Source organism: Bufo gargarizans, chromosome 4 (genome assembly GCF_014858855.1).
Source record: "Bufo gargarizans isolate SCDJY-AF-19 chromosome 4, ASM1485885v1, whole genome shotgun sequence".
Lineage (NCBI taxonomy): Eukaryota > Metazoa > Chordata > Amphibia > Anura > Bufonidae > Bufo > Bufo gargarizans.
The window spans coordinates 455,809,867-455,831,158 of record NC_058083.1 but is presented as its reverse complement, the minus strand read 5'-3'; positions in this window follow the sequence as shown (position 1 = coordinate 455,831,158).

Here is a 21,292-nt window from a genome sequence, read left to right as displayed (position 1 = left end):
CTAACCTGTGTAAGTGCGAAAAGACAAACAAACAGACAAACAAACAGAGGTTGAACTAGCAAGGTCAAAATCAGGAGGACTAGGCAGTACCAGGGAAAAAGCAGAATAAGAGTCAATGTACAATCAGAGACTAAATACCAGAAGAAGCAGTAGGATACAGGGAGAAAGCAAAAGACGTGGCCAGCAGGCTGCTTGTTATATAGGAGAGAGAGGGAGTCCTGTGACGTGGCCAGCGTCACATGACTCATCCACCTGCACCCTGCCAAGTGCCCAGTTCGGCTCTCAGACTTTTCAACGAAATTACGGGAGCGGAGGACACCATGTTAAGGAGGCGTGTGCGACCGGGTCCTCGCCACCCCCCGTTGCCCTGGAGACGAGGACGCAGCATATGTCCGTGCTCCGAAGTTATCGCAGGTCGCCGGCAGCACCTAAGGGAAGGAGAGCGAAGACGGCACCATGTGACACTTACATTACAAAAAGTGTAATACCAAGTGATCAAAAAGTCATACGCACCCCAACATAGTACCAATCAAACCGTACCAATCTCATACTGAAAAAAATTAGACCCTACATAAGACAGTCGTCCAAAAAAATAAAAATAATTATGGCTTTCAGAATATGGAGACACAAAAAAATCATTTTTTTCAAAAATGCTTTATTATGTAAAACTGAAACAAAAACCAAGCATTAAAATGCTTTGCACTTGCGCTGAAAAATCACGTATTTTCCCGTGACGTACCTGCACCCTATCCGGCCCTCACACGCGACGCCAGTGTGAAAGAGGCCTTAGAAGTTTGGAAGCAAATTTTGTAATTTTTCGGAAAATTTCCAAAACACACTTTTTAAGGACCAGTTCAGGTCTGAAGTCACTTTGTGAGGCCTACATAATAGAAACCACCCAAAAATGACCCCATTTTAGAAACTACACCCTCAAGGTATACAAAACTAATTTTACAAACTTTGTTCACCCTTTAGGTGTTCCACAAGAATTAATTGAAAATGGAGATGAAATGTCAGAATTTCACTTTTTTGGCAGTATTTCCATTTTAATAAATTTTTCCAGTAGCAAAGCAAGGGTTAACAGCCAAAACTCAATATTTATTACCCTTACCCACATGTGATCGTAAACTGCTTAACAGCACACGGCAGGGCGCAGTAGGAAAGGAACATTATATGGTTTTTGGAAGGCAGATTTAGCTGAACTGGTTTTTATATGCCATGTCCCATTTGAAGCCCCCGTGATGCACCCCTAAGGTAGAAACTCAAAAAAGTGACCACATTTTGGAAACGGTAAGGTACCAGTTTTATTGGTACTATTTTGGGGTACATATGATTTTTAATTGCTCTATATTACGTTTTTTGTGAGGCAAGGTGACCAAAAAAAGGATGTTTTGGCACCGTTTTTATTTTTAATAACATTCATCTGACAGGTTAGATCGTGTGCTATGTTTATAGAGCAGGTTGTTACGGACGCAATGATATCAAATATGTCTACTTTCTATGATGTTTGTTTCAGTTTTACATAATAAAGCATTTTTGAAAACAAAATTTAGGCTTTTGTATGTCCATTTTCTGAACGCCCTATTTTTTTTATTTTTCTGCCAATCATCTTGTGCAGGGGCTCGTTTTTTTCAGGAAGATTTGATGTTTTTATTGGTAGCATTTTTGGGTACACATGATTTTTTGATCATTCATTATTACACTTTATGAGGCAAGGTGACCAAAAAATGTGTTGTTTTGGCGCAGTTTTTATTTTTTTATTTTCACAGCATTTACCTGAGGGATTAGGTCATGTGACTTTTTATAGAGCAGATTGTCACGGATGTTACAATACCTGATATGTCAACTTTTTCTTATTTATTTAAGTTTTACACAATAATAGCATTTTTTAAACCAGAATAATGATATTTTGTGACACATTGTAGTTCATAATAGTGGTAAATCCTAAATTTCCTGAAAATTTTGAAAAATTCCCAATTTTCTAAATCTTTATTTCTCTGCTTTTAAGGCAGATTGTGATACCTCACAAAATATTTATTACTTAACATTCCCCATACAGGTCCTTCTAAAAAAATTAGCATATTGTGATAAAGTTCATTTTTTTCTGTAATGTACTGATAAACATTAGAGTTTCATATATTTTAGATTCATTACACACAACTGAAGTAGTTCAAGCCTTTTATTGTTTTAATATTGATGATTTTGGCATACAGCTCATGGAAACCCAAAATTCCTATCTAAAAAAATTAGCATATTTCATCCGACCAATAAAAGAAAATGGTTTTTAATACAAAAAAAGTCAACCTTCAAATAATTATGTTCAGTTATGCACTCAATACTTGGTCGTGAATCCTTTTGCAGAAATCACTGCTTCAATGCGGCGTGGCATGGAGGCAATCAGCCTGTGGCACTGCTGAGGTGTTATGGAGGCCCAGGATGCTTCGATAGCGGCCTTAAGCTCATCCAGAGTGTTGGGTCTTGCGTCTCTCAACTTTCTCTTCCCAATATCCCACAGATTCTCTATGGGGTTCAGGTCAGGAGAGTTGGCAGGCCAATTGAGCACAGTAATACCATGGTCAGTAAACCATTTACCAGTGGTTTTGGCACTGTGAGCAGGTGCCAGGTCGTGCTGAAAAATGAAATCTTCATCTCCATAAAGCTTTTCAGCAGATGGAAGCATGAAGTGCTCCAAAATCTCCTGATAGCTAGCTGCATTGACCCTGCCCTTGATAAAACACAGTGGACCAACACCAGCAGCTGACATGGCACCCCAGACAATCACTGACTGTGGGTACTTGACTCTGGACTTCAGGCATTTTGGCATTTCCCTCTCCCCAGTCTTCCTCCAGACTCTGGCACCTTGATTTCCGAATGACATGCAAAATTTGCTTTCATCCGAAAAAATTATTTTGGACCACTGAGCAACAGTCCAGTGCTGCTTCTCTGTAGCCCAGGTCAGGCGCTTCTGCCGCTGTTTCTGCTTCAAAAGTGGCTTGACCTGGGGAATGCGGCACCTGTAGCCCATTTCCTGCACACGTCTGTACACGGTGGCTCTGGATGTTTCTACTCCAGACTCAGTCCACTGCTTCCGCAGGTCCCCCAAGGTCTGGAATCGGTCCTTCTCCACAATCTTTCTCAGGGTCCGGTCACTTCTTCTCGTTGTGCAGCGTTTTCTGCCACACTTTTTCCTTCCCACAGACTTCCCACTGAGGTGCCTTGATACAGCACTCTGGGAACAGCCTATTCATTCAGAAATTTCTTTGTGTGTCTTACCCTCTTGCTTGAGGGTGTCAATGATGGCCTTCTGGACAGCAGTCAGGTCGGCAGTCTTACCCATGATTGCGGTTTTGAGTAATGAACCAGGCTGGGAGTTTTTAATTTTTTGAGATAGGAATTTGGGGTTTTCATGAGCTGTATGCCAAAATCATCAATATTAAAACAATAAAAGGCTTGAACTACTTCAGTTGTGTGTAATGAATCTAAAATATATGAAAGTCTAATGTTTATCAGTACATTACAGAAAATAATGAACTTTATCACAATATGCTAATTTTTTTAGAAGCACCTGTATGTCTACTTTATGTTGGCATCATTTTGCAAATGTCATTTTATTTTTTAGGACGTTAGAAGGCTTAGAATTTTAGAAGCAATTCTTAAAATTTTTAAGAAAATTTCCCTAACCCACTTTTTAAGGACCAGTTCAGTTCTAAAGTCACTTTGTGGGGCTTACAAAGTAGAACCAACCCATAAATTGCCAAATTTTAGAAATGACACCCTCAAACTATTAAAAACTGGTTTTAGAAATGTTGTTAACCCTTTAGGTATTCCACCGGAATTAAAGCAAAATAGAGGTGAAATTTCAAATGTCACTTTTTTTGCAGATTTTCCATTTTAATCATTTTTTTCCTGGAACACATCAAGGGTTAACAACAAAATTGTCATGGAACCATGAACCAGACGTACAACAGAGATAGGTGGAATAAGAAGGCTTTATTGAAAATCAAGCCGTAGCTAAAGTCCAAACGGATGGCTAAACCGAAGCAGGGTCTTGCGTAGACGGAGGTCAGGAACCAGGAGGGTAGTCAGACGTAGCCAGGATCAGGAACCAACGGGGTAGTCAGACGAAGCCAGGATCGGGAACCAACGGGGTAGTCAGACGAGGCCAGGATCAGGAACCAGAAGCAGCAGCAGTCTTTGAAGCATGTGCACACAGGAGGACCAAGCAAGGAACTGAAGCCACAGACCTTCTATATATATGAGCTAGGCATCCAGCTCCTCCCAGTGGGAAGGAGGAGCCGCAGGGTGGGAGGCTACAAGAAACCCAGAAACCAAGATGGCCGCCAGCACATGTCAAACGAAGGAGAACAGTGAGAAGGTAAGACCATGACAGTACCTCCCCCTCAAGGGCCCCTCCTCCGCGGAGTAAGGAACGGTTTCAGAGGGAAGCGTGCGTGGAAGGCTCGGAGCAACGCAGGAGCATGGACATCTGTGGAGGGAACCCAGGAACGCTCCTCTGGACCATAACCACGCCAATGGACCAAAAACTGCAACCGACCGCGGACCAGGCGTGAGTCCAGGATATTGCTCACCTCATATTCCTCACGATTGCCCACTTGGACCGGACGGGGCCGAGGAACCGAGGAAGTGAAACGATTACACACCAATGGCTTCAACAGGGAGACATGAAACACGTTGGAGATCCGCATGCCAGGAGGAAGCGCAAGGGCATAGGCTACCGGGTTTACCCTGTGAAGCACTCGGAAGGGACCAACAAAGCGAGGCGCCAGCTTGGGAGTGGGCACTCGAAGGTTGAGGTTGCGGGTGGACAACCATACACGGTCTCCGACCTGGTAGGAAGGAGCGGGCGCTCGTCTGCGATTAGCCTGGAGTCTCTGGCGTTGCGCAGAGACCTCAAGGGACCTCTGGATCTGTACCCAAGAAGTACGTAGGACGGAAAGGTGATCCTCCACAGCCGGAGTATCCTGGGGAGAGAATACCTCCGGTAACACGGCAGGTTGGAACCCATAATTGGCCATGAAGGGAGACGTCCCAGAGGAAGAGTTCACCGCCGTGTTCCTGGCAAACTCAGCCCAAGGCAGGAGGTCAACCCAATTGTCTTGGTGATCGGAGACATAGCAACGAAGGAATTACTCCAAGGCCTGATTGGATCGTTCTGCGGCCCCATTGGACTGAGGGTGGTAGGCCGAGGAGAAAGAGAGATGAATCCCCAACTGGGAGCAAAAGGCGCGCCAGAACCTGGACACAAACTGACTCCCCCGATCCGACACAATCTCCTTGGGCAAACCGTGCAACCGGAAGACCTCCCTGGCAAAAATCGAGGCCAACTCTTGTGCAGAGGGTAACTTCTTGAGAGGAACACAGTGGCACATTTTGGAAAACCGATCCACAATCATGAGAATGACCGTATGGCCTCGGGATGCAGGAAGGTCCACAATGAAATCCATCCCCAGGTGTGACCATGGACGCTCCCCGGTGGCTATGGGTTGCAAAAGGCCCAACGGAAGGTGCCGAGGGGACTTACTCTGGGCACAAACGGAGCATGCCGCTACATATGCGGCGATGTCGGAACGTAGAGAAGGCCACCAGAACAGACGTGAAACCGCCCAGGACAGCTGATTCTTTCCAGGGTGCCCCGCGGCCTTGGAGTTATGGTAGGTTCGCAACAACCGAGTGCGCAACTCCTCAGGCACAAAACATCTGCCGTTGGGTCTCCCAGAGGGAGCACCAGATTGAGCCGCCAAAATCTGCTCACCCAGAGGAGAGGTCAGGCTGGTGCGAATAGCAGCCAGGATCTGATTCGGGGGTATGACCGTAGTCGGAATCGACTCCTCCCCGGACAGCTCGGAGTACTGCCGTGATAAGGCATCCGCTCTGATGTTCTTGGAGCCGGGTAGGTAGGAGACCACGTAATTAAAACGTGACAAGAACAGAGCCCATCTGGCCTGACGTGGTGTCAATCTCTTGGCCTCAGAGAGGTAGGTCAGATTCTTGTGGTCCGTCAGGATGAGAACCGGAACCACCGAGCCCTCGAGCAAGTGCCTCCATTCTTTAAGGGCCTGCACGATGGCCAATAACTCCCTGTCACCAATCTGATAGTTGCACTCCGCGGAAGACAGTTTCCGGGAGTAAAACCCACAAGGAAGCAGAGGACCCTCTGGTGTTCTACGCTGAGACAGGAGGGCGCCTACTCCCGTCTCAGACGCGTCCACCTCGAGGACAAAAGGCAACCCAGGGTTGGGATGCGACAGAATCGGAGCCGACACAAATGCGGACTTTAGAGCCTCAAAAGCTCGGATGGCCTCGAGCGACCAGACCTGAGGATTACTGCCCTTCCTGGTCAGATCCGTGAGAGGCTTGGCTAGCATGGAAAAGTCCCTGATGAACTTCCGATAATAATTGGCGAAGCCCAAAAAGCGCTGCAGGGCACGAAGCCCACTGGGCTGGGGCCACTGTAAGACAGCCGAAACCTTCTCAGGATCCATGGAGAACCCCTCAGCGGAAATGATGTAACCTAAGAAGGTTACCTGGGATCGGTGAAATTCGCATTTCTCAAGCTTACCGAACAGCTTGTTCTCTCGTAAGCGTTGCAACACTCGTCTGACATCCAGAATGTGGGCCTCCATGGATGCAGAATATACCAAGATGTCATCCAAATAGACCACCACACACTGCTGCAACAGGTCACGGAAAACATCGTTGATGAATTCCTGGAAGACTGCGGGCGCATTGCACAACCCAAAGGGCATAACCAAGGATTCATAATGACCGGTCCTGGTGTTAAACGCGGTCTTCCACTCATCGCCCGCCTTGATCCTTACCAGGTTATATGCCGCCCTCAGGTCGAGTTTGGTAAAGACCGTGGCCCCTTTGAGGCGATCGAACAGCTCGGAAATCAAGGGTATCGGGTAAGCGTTCTTGATCGTGATGCGATTGAGACCCCTGTAGTCGATGCAAGGCCTCAACTCACCGCCCTTCTTTTTCACAAAGAAAAATCCAGCCCCTGCCGGGGACGAGGATTTGCGAATGTGTCCGCGTGAAAGCGCCTCCCTCACGTACTCCTCCATGGCCTCATTCTCCGCTACCGACAGTGGATAGACTTTGCCACGAGGAGGAACGGCACCAGATTGTAACTCTATGGCACAATCGTATGGGCGGTGCGGAGGTAGGGCAACCGCGCGCACCTTATCGAATACATCCCGGTACTCCTCGTATTCAGGAGGCAACAGAGAGTCCGAGGAAGTACACAGCAACTTGACAGGCCCATGGATGCAACTAGCCCCACACTGCGGTGACCACGAGAGGATCTCGGCCGATCTCCAATCGAAAGTCGGATTATGCTTCTGGAGCCAGGGGTACCCCAAGACCACCGAGTAGTGTGGAGACGAAATAACCTGGAGACAGACCGACTCTCTGTGAACGGCACCAATGGCCATCCCCACTGGAAGGGTCTCCTGAGTCACGTGTGGCGGCAGAAGGGGTCTGCCGTCTATCGCCTCAAGAGCCAGTGGGGAACCTCGAGGCTGCAGAGGAATGGAATTGGCGGCGGCGAACACACTATCAATGAACAAGCCACCAGCACCAGAGTCCACCAACGCCTGGGTCGTCACCGAGCCCCCGACCCAGGAGAGGACAACAGTAATCAGTGGTTTGTCAACACGGGAAACCGGGGACGAGGAGACTCCACCCAAGATCTGCCCCCGACAGGATCTCAGGTGCGAGCGTTTCCCGGACGGTTCGGGCATGCCAACCGAAAATGCCCACCGAGACCACAGTACATGCATCGGCCCTCGCGTCTCCGGAGTACCCTCTCCCCCTCGGACAGGCGAGCAACCCCCAGCTGCATGGGTTGACCCCCAGACCAGTCATCCCCAGGAGGCGTGGGAGGAGAGGGAGGCACGGGTGGGACAGCAAACGTAGGCGCCAATCTGTTAGAAGGCCTCCGCAGGCTCTCCTTAAAGGAAGGTCTCTCCCTGAGTCTGGTGTCAATCAAAATCAGGAAAGAAATAAGGGACTCGAGCTCCACTGGTAGGTCCTTGGCTGCAATCTCATCCTTCAAGGCATCCGAGAGACCATGAGAGAAAGCAGCGACCAGAGCCTCATTATTCCAGCCCACCTCTGCTGCCAGGGTACGAAACTCAATGGCGTATTCAGCTACGGATCGTGAACCCTGTCTGATGGACATAAGGAGCTTCGCAGCAGAGGCAGCACGAGCCGGCACATCGAATACCTTCCGAAGAGAAGCAACAAAACCGGAAAACTCGGCAACCACCGGATTGTTGTTCTCCCATAAAGGGCTGGCCCAGGCCAAGGCCTTGTCCGAGAGCAGCGAGATCAAGAAGCCCACCTTTGATCTCTCAGTAGGAAAGGCATGTGGCAGCAACTCGAAATAAATGGCCACCTGGTTAAGGAAACCTCGGCACTGAGTTGGCTCTCCCCCAAAGCGCTGTGGAAGGGGGGCAAAACCGGTCATACCCTGAAACACCGCAGGTGCAGCAACAGGTGTCGGGGTAGACTCTGGCGCAACAACCGGAGCGGCAGTAGGAGCGGGCCCAGGAGCGACAACCGACCCATCGGCAACGGAAGCTAAATGAGCCGTGCGTTCAAGCAGGGTTTGTAACGCCACAGCGAACCGACCCAACAGGTGATCCTGCTGATCAAGTCTGGCAACCAGCGTAGGTAGCGAGGATGGCCCTGTACCGTCAGAATTCATGGCTTGGTCCTAATGTCATGGAACCATGAACCAGACGTACAACAGAGATAGGTGGAATAAGAAGGCTTTATTGAAAATCAAGCCGTAGCTAAAGTCCAAACGGATGGCTAAACCGAAGCAGGGTCTTGCGTAGACGGAGGTCAGGAACCAGGAGGGTAGTCAGACGTAGCCAGGATCAGGAACCAACGGGGTAGTCAGACGAAGCCAGGATCGGGAACCAACGGGGTAGTCAGACGAGGCCAGGATCAGGAACCAGAAGCAGCAGCAGTCTTTGAAGCATGTGCACACAGGAGGACCAAGCAAGGAACTGAAGCCACAGACCTTCTATATATATGAGCTAGGCATCCAGCTCCTCCCAGTGGGAAGGAGGAGCCGCAGGGTGGGAGGCTACAAGAAACCCAGAAACCAAGATGGCCGCCAGCACATGTCAAACGAAGGAGAACAGTGAGAAGGTAAGACCATGACAAAAATAAACCTTAATATTTATTACCTTGATTCTGCAGTTTGCAGAAACACCCCATATGTAGTCGTATACCGCTGTTTGGGCACACGACAGGGCACAGAAGGCAAGGAGCGCCTTATAGTTTTTGGAGGGCCGATTTTGCTGGAATGGTCTTTGGGCACCATGTTGCATTTGAAGAGGCCCTCAGTTAATCCCACAGTGAAAACTCCCAAAAAATAACCATATTTTGTAAACTGCAAAACCCAAGGATTTTTTAAGGGGTGTAGCGAGCACGTCACTCAACAGCTGTTTCATAGAATTTTTAATACTTGGGTGTGAAAATTAAAAATTTCATTTTTTTACAAGAAAATGGTGCTTTCAGGCCCAAACTTTCTTTTTGACAAAAGATAACAGGAGAATATCTTCCCCAATTTTCTTTCTCCTGAATACAGTAACACGCAAATTGTGGTCATAGACTGTTATTTGGGGATACGCCAGGGCTCAGAAGAGAAGGAGTGGCTTTTTGATTTTCTAACATGGAATTTTCTGTCATGATTTTAATGAGCAATACTTTTTTAAATTTTTTGTTTAATGAGCTGCGTGAGGACCTATTTTGTGTGAGACAAGCTGTAGTTTTTATTTGCACCATTTTGGGGTACATTTGGCTTTCTAGTTGCTTTTTATCTCATTTTTAGGAGGTCAAGTCACAAAAAAGCTTTTTGGTGTCATTTTTTCAATATTTTTTTTTTTTTTACACCATTCACTTGATGGGGTAGATCATGTGATATTTTTATAGATCCAGTCAATAGTTGTATTGCCATTTTCTTAGAGACATATTTTTTATTTTTATGGCTATAGTCTTGTGTGAGGGCTTATTTTTTGCGGGACGAGGTGACGTTTTTATTGCTACCATTTTGGGGTACATCCGACTTTTTTATTGATTGATATTATGTTTTTTGAGGTGAGGTGACAAAAAAAACTGTTTTGGAATAATTTGTATTTGTTTTTTGTTACGGCCACGGTGATACCAAATATGTCAATATTTGTTTTTGTTTTTTTCCATTTTACACAATAAGAGCATTTTTTTGAAAAAAAAAACATGTTTATTTTTCTCGCTATGGTCTTGTGTGGGGGCTCATTTTTTGCGGGATGAGGTGACTTTTTTACTGCTACCATTTTGGGGCACATGAATTTTTGATTGATTAACATTATTTTTTTTGGGGAGGTGAGCTCACTAAAAAGTCTATTTTGGCGCAATGTTAATTTATCTTTTTTTCTTTTTTTTACGGCATTCACCTGATGAGGTAGATTATATGATATTATTATAGAGCTGGTCGTTGCGGATGTGGTAATAATTTCTTCTATTTTTTTACATTTTTCTAAATAACAGATTTGGGGGGATTTTTTTTATGTGAAACTTTATTTAATTTTTTCAAAACACTTTATTTTGTAATTTTTTTAAATGCTTTATTTTACACTTTGTGTCCCCCATAAGGTCATACAAGACCTCTGGGGGACATTTAACTTCATTTATTTATTTATTTTCACTATTGATTTCTCCTGTAACTGGGGCTGACATAGTAGCCACAGTTACAGTGGAAATTCACCCTCCAGAGATGCTGTACAGCAGTATACTGCGCTGTACAGCATCAGTGCAGGGCTGATCGTGATCTATGGAAGACCCAACAGCTCCTGCACTCTCCCAGTGTCACGGAAGGTGTACAGAAAACGAGAAGACACAAAATGAAGATCCGACTGACTGGATCCAAAACTAAGGAACAAAAGGGAGAGCCCTGCAACAGACCTGGCTCTCTCCCTAACTGCTCAGCCTATGCAAAAATCTCAATGGTAGATGATCGCATATCCTTGTACCTCGACTGTATAACACCTGAACACCCTATAATAGTGAGAGGACACGACCACCGGCTCCCTACACTTGATATGGAGGGAGTCAGGGTCACCTAGGATCCAGCAAACAGGAAAACACAAATGAATGAACAAAACTTATCTGTAGAAGACTCAGTAGTAGCATCCGGCATGCAGACACACCAGGAAGTTGTATAAACCGCAAAGTGATGCAGTATGGGAAGGGATCTAAAGGGATGCAATCAGTGCAACTACATGACAGCTGAGAGAGGCTAACGAGATGAGAAAGCGAAAGCAAAACAAAAGGAATCTCAAGGAGGAGGTTCTGAAGGACGTCTGTTAGAGCTTCTCAGATGTCTGGTGGTGACAGTACCCCTCCTTCTACCAGTGGACTCCGGACACTCAGAGCCCACCTTCTCAGGATGGGACCTATGGAAAGCCCTGATGAGACGAGTGGCCTTAATGTCCGTCACTAGGACCCACATCCTCTCCTCAGGACCATAACCCTCCCAATGAACGAGGTACTGGAGAGAACCACGGACAACACGAGAATCCACAATCCTAGAGACCTGAAATTCAAGATTACCATCAACCACAATCGGAGGAGGAGGCAAAGACGAGGGTACAATGGGTTGGACATAAGGTTTTAATAAGGACTTATGAAAAACATTATGGATCTTCCAAGTCTGAGGAAGATCAAGACGGTAGGCAACAGGATTGATGACGGACAAGATTTTGTAAGGCCCAATAAACTTAGGACCCAACTTCCAGGAGGGAACCTTCAATTTGATATTCTTAGTAGACAACCACACCAGATCACCAACATTCAGGTCCGGACCAGGCACACGTCTCTTATCCGCCACACGCTTATATCTCTCACTCATGCTCTTTAGATTATCCTGAATCTTTTGCCAAATAGATGACAAAGACGGGGAGAATCTGTCCTCATCAGGTATACCAGAAGACCCCTCTCCAGAGCATGTCCCAAACTGCGGATGAAACCCATATGCACCAAAAAATGGTGACTTATCAGAGGACTCCTGACGACGGTTATTTAAAGCAAACTCAGCAAGGGACAAAAAAGAACACCAGTCCTCCTGATTCTCTGCCACAAAATAGCGCAGATATGTCTCCAGATTCTGATTGACGCGCTCTGTCTGGCCATTCGACTGCGGGTGGAAAGCAGAAGAGAATGACAACCGAACCCCCAAGCGAGAACAGAAAGCCTTCCAGAATCTGGAAACAAACTGTGTGCCCCTATCAGAGACTATGTCTGAAGGAATACCATGCAATTTGACAATGTGATCAATAAATGCCTGCGCCAGCGTCTTAGAATTGGGCAAGCCAGGAAAAGGAATGAAATGCACCATTTTGCTAAAACGGTCCACCACCACCAGAATCACAGTCTTCCCCCGAGGAACGAGGCAGGTCCGTAATGAAGTCCATGGACAGATGTGTCCAAGGACGGGAAGGAATGGGTAACGGAAGGAGAGGACCTGATGGCCGTGAATGAGGGACTTTGGCACGAGCGCAGGTCTCGCGGGCTGCCACAAAACCCTCAACCGACTTATGAAGCGCCGGCCACTGTGGCTCTTGCCCCCGGGTGCCCAGCAAGGACAATATTGTGGTGCTCCTTAAAAATCTTGTGTCTTAAAGCGAGAGGCACAAACAACCTCCCAGGAGGACAAAGATCAGGAACCTCTGACTGGGCTACCTGAACCTCTGCCTCCATTTCAGGATAAAGAGCAGAGACCACCACACCTTCAGCCAAAATGGGACCCGGGTCTTCAAAATTCCCACCTCCCAGAAAACAACTTGACAGGGCATCCGCCTTGACATTCTTAACCCCAGGGCGGAACGTGACAACAAAATTAAACCTTGAAAAGAACAAAGACCATCTGGCCTGTCTCAGGTTCATCAAAAAAAGCAATGCAACAGCTCACTGCAAACCAAATAAAGTACAAAATTGCATCATAATATCAAATGCTGAACTAATAAATTAGAGATACTTGGCAAATCATTTTGTACAAAATTATTTGAGCCCGTCTGCCGAACGTCAAGGCAATCTCTAGTTTGACGGGTTCCTAACACTAAATATACCTGTTATGTGCCATGGCGGCTATCATATAATTCAGAAAGTGCAGGTTCCACTTACATGCTGGATCCGCCTGAATTTCTGTCATTTTCGGTGCCAAAATGGCCTCCATTATATCCAGGGAAAGCAGTTACCAGCAGTTCCCTGGATATAATGGAGGCCATTTTGGCACCGAAATGACAGAAATTCAGGCGGATCCAGCATGTAAGTGGAACCTGCACTTTCTAAATTATATGATAGCCGCCATGGCACATAACAGGTATATTTAGTGTTAGGAACCCGTCTAACTAGAGATTGCCTTGACGTTCGGCAGACGGGCTCAAATAATTTTGTACAAAATGATTTGCCAAGTATCTCTAACTTATTAGTTCAGCATTTGATATTATGATGCAATTTTGTACTTTATTTGGTTTGCAGTGAGCTGTTGCATTGCTTTTTTTGTTTAACAGTCTTGTTCTCAGCCGTAGCAACGTGACCCTGCGCTTTGGGATGTGCTGACTGACCCCCCTTTTTTTCTCTGCTGTCTCAGGTTCAGACGCTTGGCTGACTCCAAGTAGGCCAGATTCTTATGGTCAGTAAACACGGTAATAGGGTGTCTGGCTCCCTCTAGCCAATGGCGCCATTTCTTCAAAAGCTAACTTGATGACCAACAACTCCCTATCTCCCACATCGTAATTTTTCTCTGCGGAGGAGAGTTTCCTCGAGAAAAAGGCACACGGTCGCCATTTGGCAGGAGAGGGACCCTGAGACAAGACCGCACCCACACCCACCTCAGTAGCATCAACCTCAACTATGAAGGGTAGAGAAATATCAGGTTGTACCAAGATGGGAGCGGAAGCAAAACTCTCCTTGATATTAGAAAAGGCCTTACGCGCTTCTACCGACCAGGAGGAAAAATCTACCCTCTTTCTAGTCATATCAGTGAGTGGTTTAACAACAGAGGAATAATTCAAAATAAACTTCCTGTAATAATTGGCAAAACCCCAAAAATGCATCAGCGCCTTCTGATTCTCAGGAAGCTCCCACTCAAGCACAGCACGGACCTTCTCGGGATCCATGCGAAAACCAGAAGCGGAGAGAAGAAACCCCAGAAATTGAATTTCTGGAACCGCAAACACACATTTTTCCAGTTTAGCATACAATTTATTCTTCCGCAGGATGAGCAAGACCTGACGTAAGTGTTCCTTATGAGTTTTAAAATCAGGAGAAAAAATCTAAATGTCATCTAGATACACTAATACAAATTTCCCCATTAAATGATAAAAAATGCTGTTCACAAAATGCTGAAAGACGGCTGGAGCATTCATCAAACCAAAAGGCATAACCAAATTCTCAAAATGGCCCTCAGGGGTATTGAAGGCCGTCTTCCATTTGTCTGCTTCTCTGACCCTGACCAGGTTGTATGCCCCTCTTAGATCCAACTTGGAAAAAACTTTAGCCCCAACAATCTGGTTAAACAGGTCCGGGATCAGAGGAAGCAGATAAGGGTCACGAATTGTGATACTGTTTAGCTCCCTGAAATCCAGGTCTTAAAGAACCATCTTTTTTCTTAACAAAGAAAAAACCAGCTGCAACAGGTGACTTCGAGGGTCGTATGTGTCCCTTTCTCAGACTCTCAGAGATATAAGCACGCATAGCGACCCTTTCAGGTTGGGAGAGATTGTATAAACGAGATTTAGGCAGCTTGGTGCCTGGGGTGAGATTAATAGGGCAATCGTACTCCTTGTGAGGGGGCAATTCCTGAACACCACTCTCAGAAAACACATCCGAAAATTCTGAGAGAAAAGATGGTACCGTCTTAATAGAAACCTCTGAAACAGATGTCGTGAGGCAATTCTCTCTGCAAAAGTCACTCCAACCATTTATTTGCCTCGCTTGCCAATCAATGGTAGGATTATGTTTAGTGAGCCAGGGTAGCCCCAACACTAGAGGAGTAGGCAACCCGCTTAGGACGAAACATGACACATCCTCAACATGAGTATCACTCACAATCAAACGGATATTGTGAACTATGCCCTTTAACGATTTCTGAGAAAGTGGAACGGAATCAATAGCAAAAACAGGTATATCCTTTCCCAAAGTGCATACCTGGAAACCATGAGTTATAGCAAATTGATTATCAATGAGATTGACAGCTGCTCCACTATCTACAAAAATCTCACAAAAAATGTTCTTGCTCTCTAGCGCCACCTTGGCAGGTAGGACAAAACGAGAACTACAAGCAACCAGAAAACCTTCAATTTCCGCATCAACCTTGCCAATAGTAACAGATGGAACGTCTTTAGAGGATTTTTTTCTTTTTGTTTCTTTATTACTCTCAAAAAACTGCCTGAATCTCCTAGAGGGACAAACATTTGCCAAATGATTTATACCTCCACAACAGAAACAAACCTTCCTATGAGAGCTGAATCTTCTATTGTCAGAGGCAAGCAAACCCAGCTGCATGGGCTTCTGCTCAGAAGGGATTGAGAGCGACTGAGACCCCTGTGCACTGAATGAGACCGCCGCACTGTCCTTGGACTGAGTATGACAAGGAGTGATCTCTCCTCTCTTTCTAAGATGCCTGTCAATACGAACGGCCCGAGACATGGCAGAGTCCAAGGAGGTAGGTCTCTCATGAAAGGCAAATGCATCTTTCAATCCCTCTGAAAGACCATGGCAAAATTGACTTCGGAGTGCATCATCATTCCAACCAATATCAGCTGCCCATCTCTGAAATTCTGAACAGTATATCTCTGCGGACTGTTTACCCTGGCATAAAAGACGTAGTCTAGACTCAGCCAGCGCAATACGATCCGGATCATCATATATCTGACCCAGGGCTAAAAAAAATTCATCCACTGAACAGAGGGGCCGTGCCCCCACCGGCAGCGAAAAGGCCCAGGACTGAGCGTTATCCCTGAGCAGCGAGATGATGATCCCCACCCTCTGCTCCTCATCACCAGAGGAATGGGGAAGTAGGCAAAAATGGAGTTTGCAAGCCTCTCTAAAACAAACAAAATTCTCACTACCCCCCGGAGAACGCATCCGGGTGCGAGATCTTAGGCTCAGAACAAACTCCATGAAAGCAAGCTGAACCGGTCACCTGAAACTGAGAAACAGTTTTACGGAGATCTGCTACCTCCAATGAAAGACCCTGCATGTGTTCAGTCAAAAGTGAAACCGGATCCATGTTTGAGACGGTTTTGGCGGTTTATAATGTCATGAAAGGTGTACAGAAAACTAGAAGACACAAAATGAAGATCCGACTGACTGGATCCAAAACTAAGGAACAAAAGGGAGAGCCCTGCAACAGACCTGGCTCTCTCCCTAACTGCTCAGCCTATGCAAAAATCTCAATGGTAGATGATCGCATATCCTCGTACCTCGACTGTATAATACCTGAACACCCTATAATAGTGAGGGGACACGACCACCGGCTCCCTACACTTAATACGGAGGGAGTCAGGGTCACCTGGGATCCAGCAAACAGGAAAACACAAATGAATGAACAATACTTATCTGTAGAAGACTCAGTAGTAGCATCCAGCATGCAGACACTTCAGGAAGTTGTATAAACCGCAAAGTGATGCAGTATGGGAAGGGATTTAAAGGGATGCAATTAGTGCAACTACATGACAGCTGAGAGAGGCTAACGAGATGAGAAAACGAAAGCAAAACAAAAAGGAACCTCAAGGAGGAGGTTCTGAAGGACGTCTGTCAGAGCTTCTCAGATGTCTGGTAACACCCAGCCCCAGAGGTCACATGACCACCGGGTCGGGACAGGAAGCGGCATAGCACTTCCTGAACTGTATACACAGTGCTCGTTAAGCGCTGTGTATACAGCGATCTAGAAGGCAGGGACACCCAGGAACGGTCCCTGCCTTCTCCCTGGGGTGCCCTGCTGTCACTGACCGCCCGCCAAGGACTTTTATAGTCAATGGGCGGTCGGGAAGTGGTTAAGGGGAAAAATGGCTTGGTACTGAAGGGGTTATTATATATATATATATATATATATATATATATATATATACATACATACACACACACACAGTGCTGCCCATAAGTATTCATACCCCTGGCAAATTTTGACTTAAAGTTACTTTTATTCAACCAGCAAGTAATTTTTTGATGGGAAATTATACAGGTGTCTCCCAAAAGATAATAGGACAATGTACAAGAGCCATTATTGTGGAAAAAATAATATCTCAGATTTTATTTACATTTGAGCAAAAAATACAAGATGTTCCGCATTGTGGAAAATCTCAGAGGACGTGGTCGGAAGCCAAAAGTGACACTTGTGCTTGCCAGGAGGATAGTTAGAGAGGTGAAAAAGAATCCAAGGATCACCACCAAGGCCATCCTGGTGAATTTAAGCTCTGCTGTTGGCAATGTCTCAAGGCAGACAATCCAACGGACACTGCACACTGCTGGGTTCCACGGATGCAGACCAAGGAGGACAAAACTTCTCTAGATAAGGCACACAAAAGCTCTCTTGGCCTTTGCAAAAGCTCATCTGGACAAAGAAGAATACTTCTGGTCTTCTGTGTTATGGTCAGATGAAACAAAAATTGCATTGTTTGGTCACAATGATGTTTCCTTCGTTTGGCGTAAAAAAGGAGAAGTCTTCAACCCAAAGAACACCATCCCCACTGTCAAACATGGTGGTGGGAACCTAATGCTTTGGGTGTGTTTTTCAGCCATTGGACCAAGGAACCTAATCACAGTAAATGGCACCATGAAAAAAGAGCAATACATGAGGATTCTCAACGACAACATCAGACAATCTGCAGAGAAACTTGGCATTGGGCACCAATGGACATCTCAGCATGACAATGACCCAAAACACACAGCAAAAGTGGTGAAGAAATGGTTAGCAGACAGCAACATTAACATTTTGGAGTGGCCCAGCCAAAGTCTAGAATTGAATCCAATTGATAATCTGTGGAGGGAGCTAAAGATCAGGATGATGACAAGAAGACCCTCCAACCTGAAAGATTTTGAGCTCATTGCTAAAGATGAATGGGCAAAAATACCTGTGGAGACATGCAAAAAGCTGGTCTGGTCTGCAATTATAGGAAGCGTTTGATTGCTGTAATAGCCAATAAAGGCTTTTCTATTGATTATTGAGAAGGTTACGAATAATTTTGGACTGGACACGTTTTGCTCAAATGTAAATAAAAGCTGAGAATTTTTTTTTTTCCCACAATAATGCCTCTTGTACATCATCTTATTATCTTTTGGGAGACACCTATGTCATTTCCCGTCAAAAAATTACTTGCTGGTTGAATAAAAGTAACTTTAAGTCAAAATTTGCCAGGGGTATGAAACATTATGGGCAGCACTGTATATATATATTTTTTTTTTTCTATGTGGCTTTTATTTAATATGGAACTACAGTAGGTACACCTGGTTCTTCTGCTATTTTCTGTCCTGTTTACTCAGTTCTCCAAAATACTTTATTATAAATATATATGAACAATACATGCATGCATAATAAAAGAAGGCAGCACAAGGCAGGACACACAGATGAGGAGCAGGACCCAAGGAGAGGCCGGGAGATCAGTGCACTAAAATAACAGCAGGGAAAAAAGAATGCTAGCTAAAAAAGCGTACCTCAAAACCTCATGACAGCAACGCCCCAAACAAAGTGCAAAGGAGGCAATTGTAGAGATTGAGGTTAGAGTACATGGACAAGATTACACATACCCTGAGTGGTGCAAAGATCTCTCAGCCGACTCCTGACCCAACGCCGTTTCACCAGTAAACCTGGCTTCTTCCGGGGATCCACAAAAATTCACGTTCGTGTGAATGTAGCCTCAAGCACTTATACTGTACCTAATGAAATGTCCTTGTTTAAACGTGCTACATGGGTTTAGCAAAAGCAGACTGTTCTCTCAGGAACACTTAACTAATGCTGTCAACAACTTTGAACTTTTGAAGTGTTTAACCCCATAAGGACCCGCGACATACATGTACGGCGCGCTGATCGGGCCGGTGCAGGAGCTGCTCCTGCCCGATCAGCGGCAAGGGTCCGGCAGTCACTGATAGCCAGACCCCTGCTGTATGCACCGGCATTGGTGAAAACACAGGTGCCGGTGCATTAACCCTCACACTGCCACGGTTAACGCTGACCGTGACACGGTACACATGCAACAGGTTAGTCACATACTGTAGGTACAAATCTGCTGATGCCCTTTAATGGGTTTTTCATACCGTTAAATATTACATGTATGGTATAGGTCAAAAATAATGAAGAATGAGGAGGTATGACATTTACTTACATAGTATAGTGCCACCTGGAGTCTAAAGTGTACAGCAATGTGCACATCCCACTACTGACCTGACGGCTGCTGGTGAAATATGTTTAGTTCCTCTCCCCACAACCAGTTCTCTGGGTAGTCATCCTCTGTTCACTGTAAATAAGCCAAAATAAATACATGGCTTCCTTACCTGCTAGGCCTCTAAGGGAGTGTGGTATACTGCGCTACATATTGTGGTCCTCACACAGCATACACCGGTGCCGGATTGGATCTAAAAAGCAGCCATGAAACACAGCCCCATCTCTACCACCACCAATCCACATACAATATCAACCCCGTTCATATCACTGAAAATGGACCCGTGCAACATGTGCTGCAGGAAATGTTAGTTTGCATGGTCATGATCCTAACTCAGGGGTAGGCAACCTCTGGCACTCCAGCTGTTGTGAAACTACAACTCCCATGATGCATACTTGCTCTGCTCTTCTAAGACCTCTCATAGAAATGAATGGAGCATGCTGGGAATTGTAGTTTCACAACAGCAGGAGTGCCGAAGGTTGCTGATCCCTGTCCTAACTATTCCGACCTCTGAAAAGACCCCCTTAAAAAACTCAGACTGCATACAAAATATGAAATCCCAAACCCCTCTATTTACTACTCACAAATAGACACTGCGTGCACTGTGCATTACTAGCACACTACATTCATAAACGTTGCTGCACTGACACATTACTTACAAAGCACCATTAGAAAGCATCTCACAGCTCCTCATGTGCCAGACTGCTCCTCCTGTCCCCTTTTTCCTGACAGACTGCTCCCCATGCCCTGTCCCACAAACTTCTCCCCATACCCCCATTTGCCACCCTGCAATCTCCAGCCATGTACTCCGTATTCGCCAGAAGCACTGCCGAAAGACTTTAGGGCCAATCGTGAGTACATCTACACTGCCTGACCCATCAGTCAAAGCGATGAGGGTACGGCTAGCAATATGAGGAGTCTCAGGTGCTAGAAGGTACAACGGCAACACCTTCTTGCACCAATGGGCTAATCTGCATTACAATATGCTGACTAGCACACATCTGAACATGCAGCCGTTTTTACTTACAATTCCCTTTGAAACTACCATTCATAATTAAAAGGGTTTTCCCCATTATAACTAAGTTTTACACAGAACTAAACTGGTGTGGCTAAACCGGTAATGGAACAGCCTGCCGGAGTTCATTGCATCCAGCACTGCCAGGTCCCACTGACTATGTTGGGATCCGGCCTGTTTCTGGCATCCAACCTGTTTCTGCAAGCAGCATTTTTTGTCCAGCCTAATCCCGCCACCAACGCTGGATGCAATGAACTCTGTCATGGTTGTTCCTCTACCAGAACAGCCTGCTGGAGCAGTTTAGCCTTAGTGTGAAACTAACTTTATCCACAGGAGCTGCCTTGGCGTGTACTCGGCTATCTTAGAAAGCCCCATAGAGTTTAATGAAGAGGTGGACATGCATGCGTGTCTGCCACTCCATTCAAATAAGGAACAAAGACAACCCCTTTAAAGACCTGTGAGCACTGACAAGGTGGGGACAGGTGAGTCTAATTTCCAATTAATCAAAGGTTAAAGGGGTTGTCCGGGTTCAGAGCTAAATCGCGCAGGGCAAAGGCATTTTTAGGAGTTCCGGTGATGAACTGGGCTCTCCATGAGGCTGACAGGAAGCCTGGTGACATCACCGGCAATGATGGGCGGGCTTTAGCGCTGAACTAGCTGGTAAAACGGCTAGGGCAGTGCTAAAGCCCGACCATCAGAGCCGGTGATGTCCCCGAACACATTGTCGGGCGGAAGCTTCTGCCCAGCAGTGTGTTATGATAAACAAAAGAGCCCATGCCCCGCATTCCCCCCCCCCCCAAACACTAGCACTGAAGACATTTTA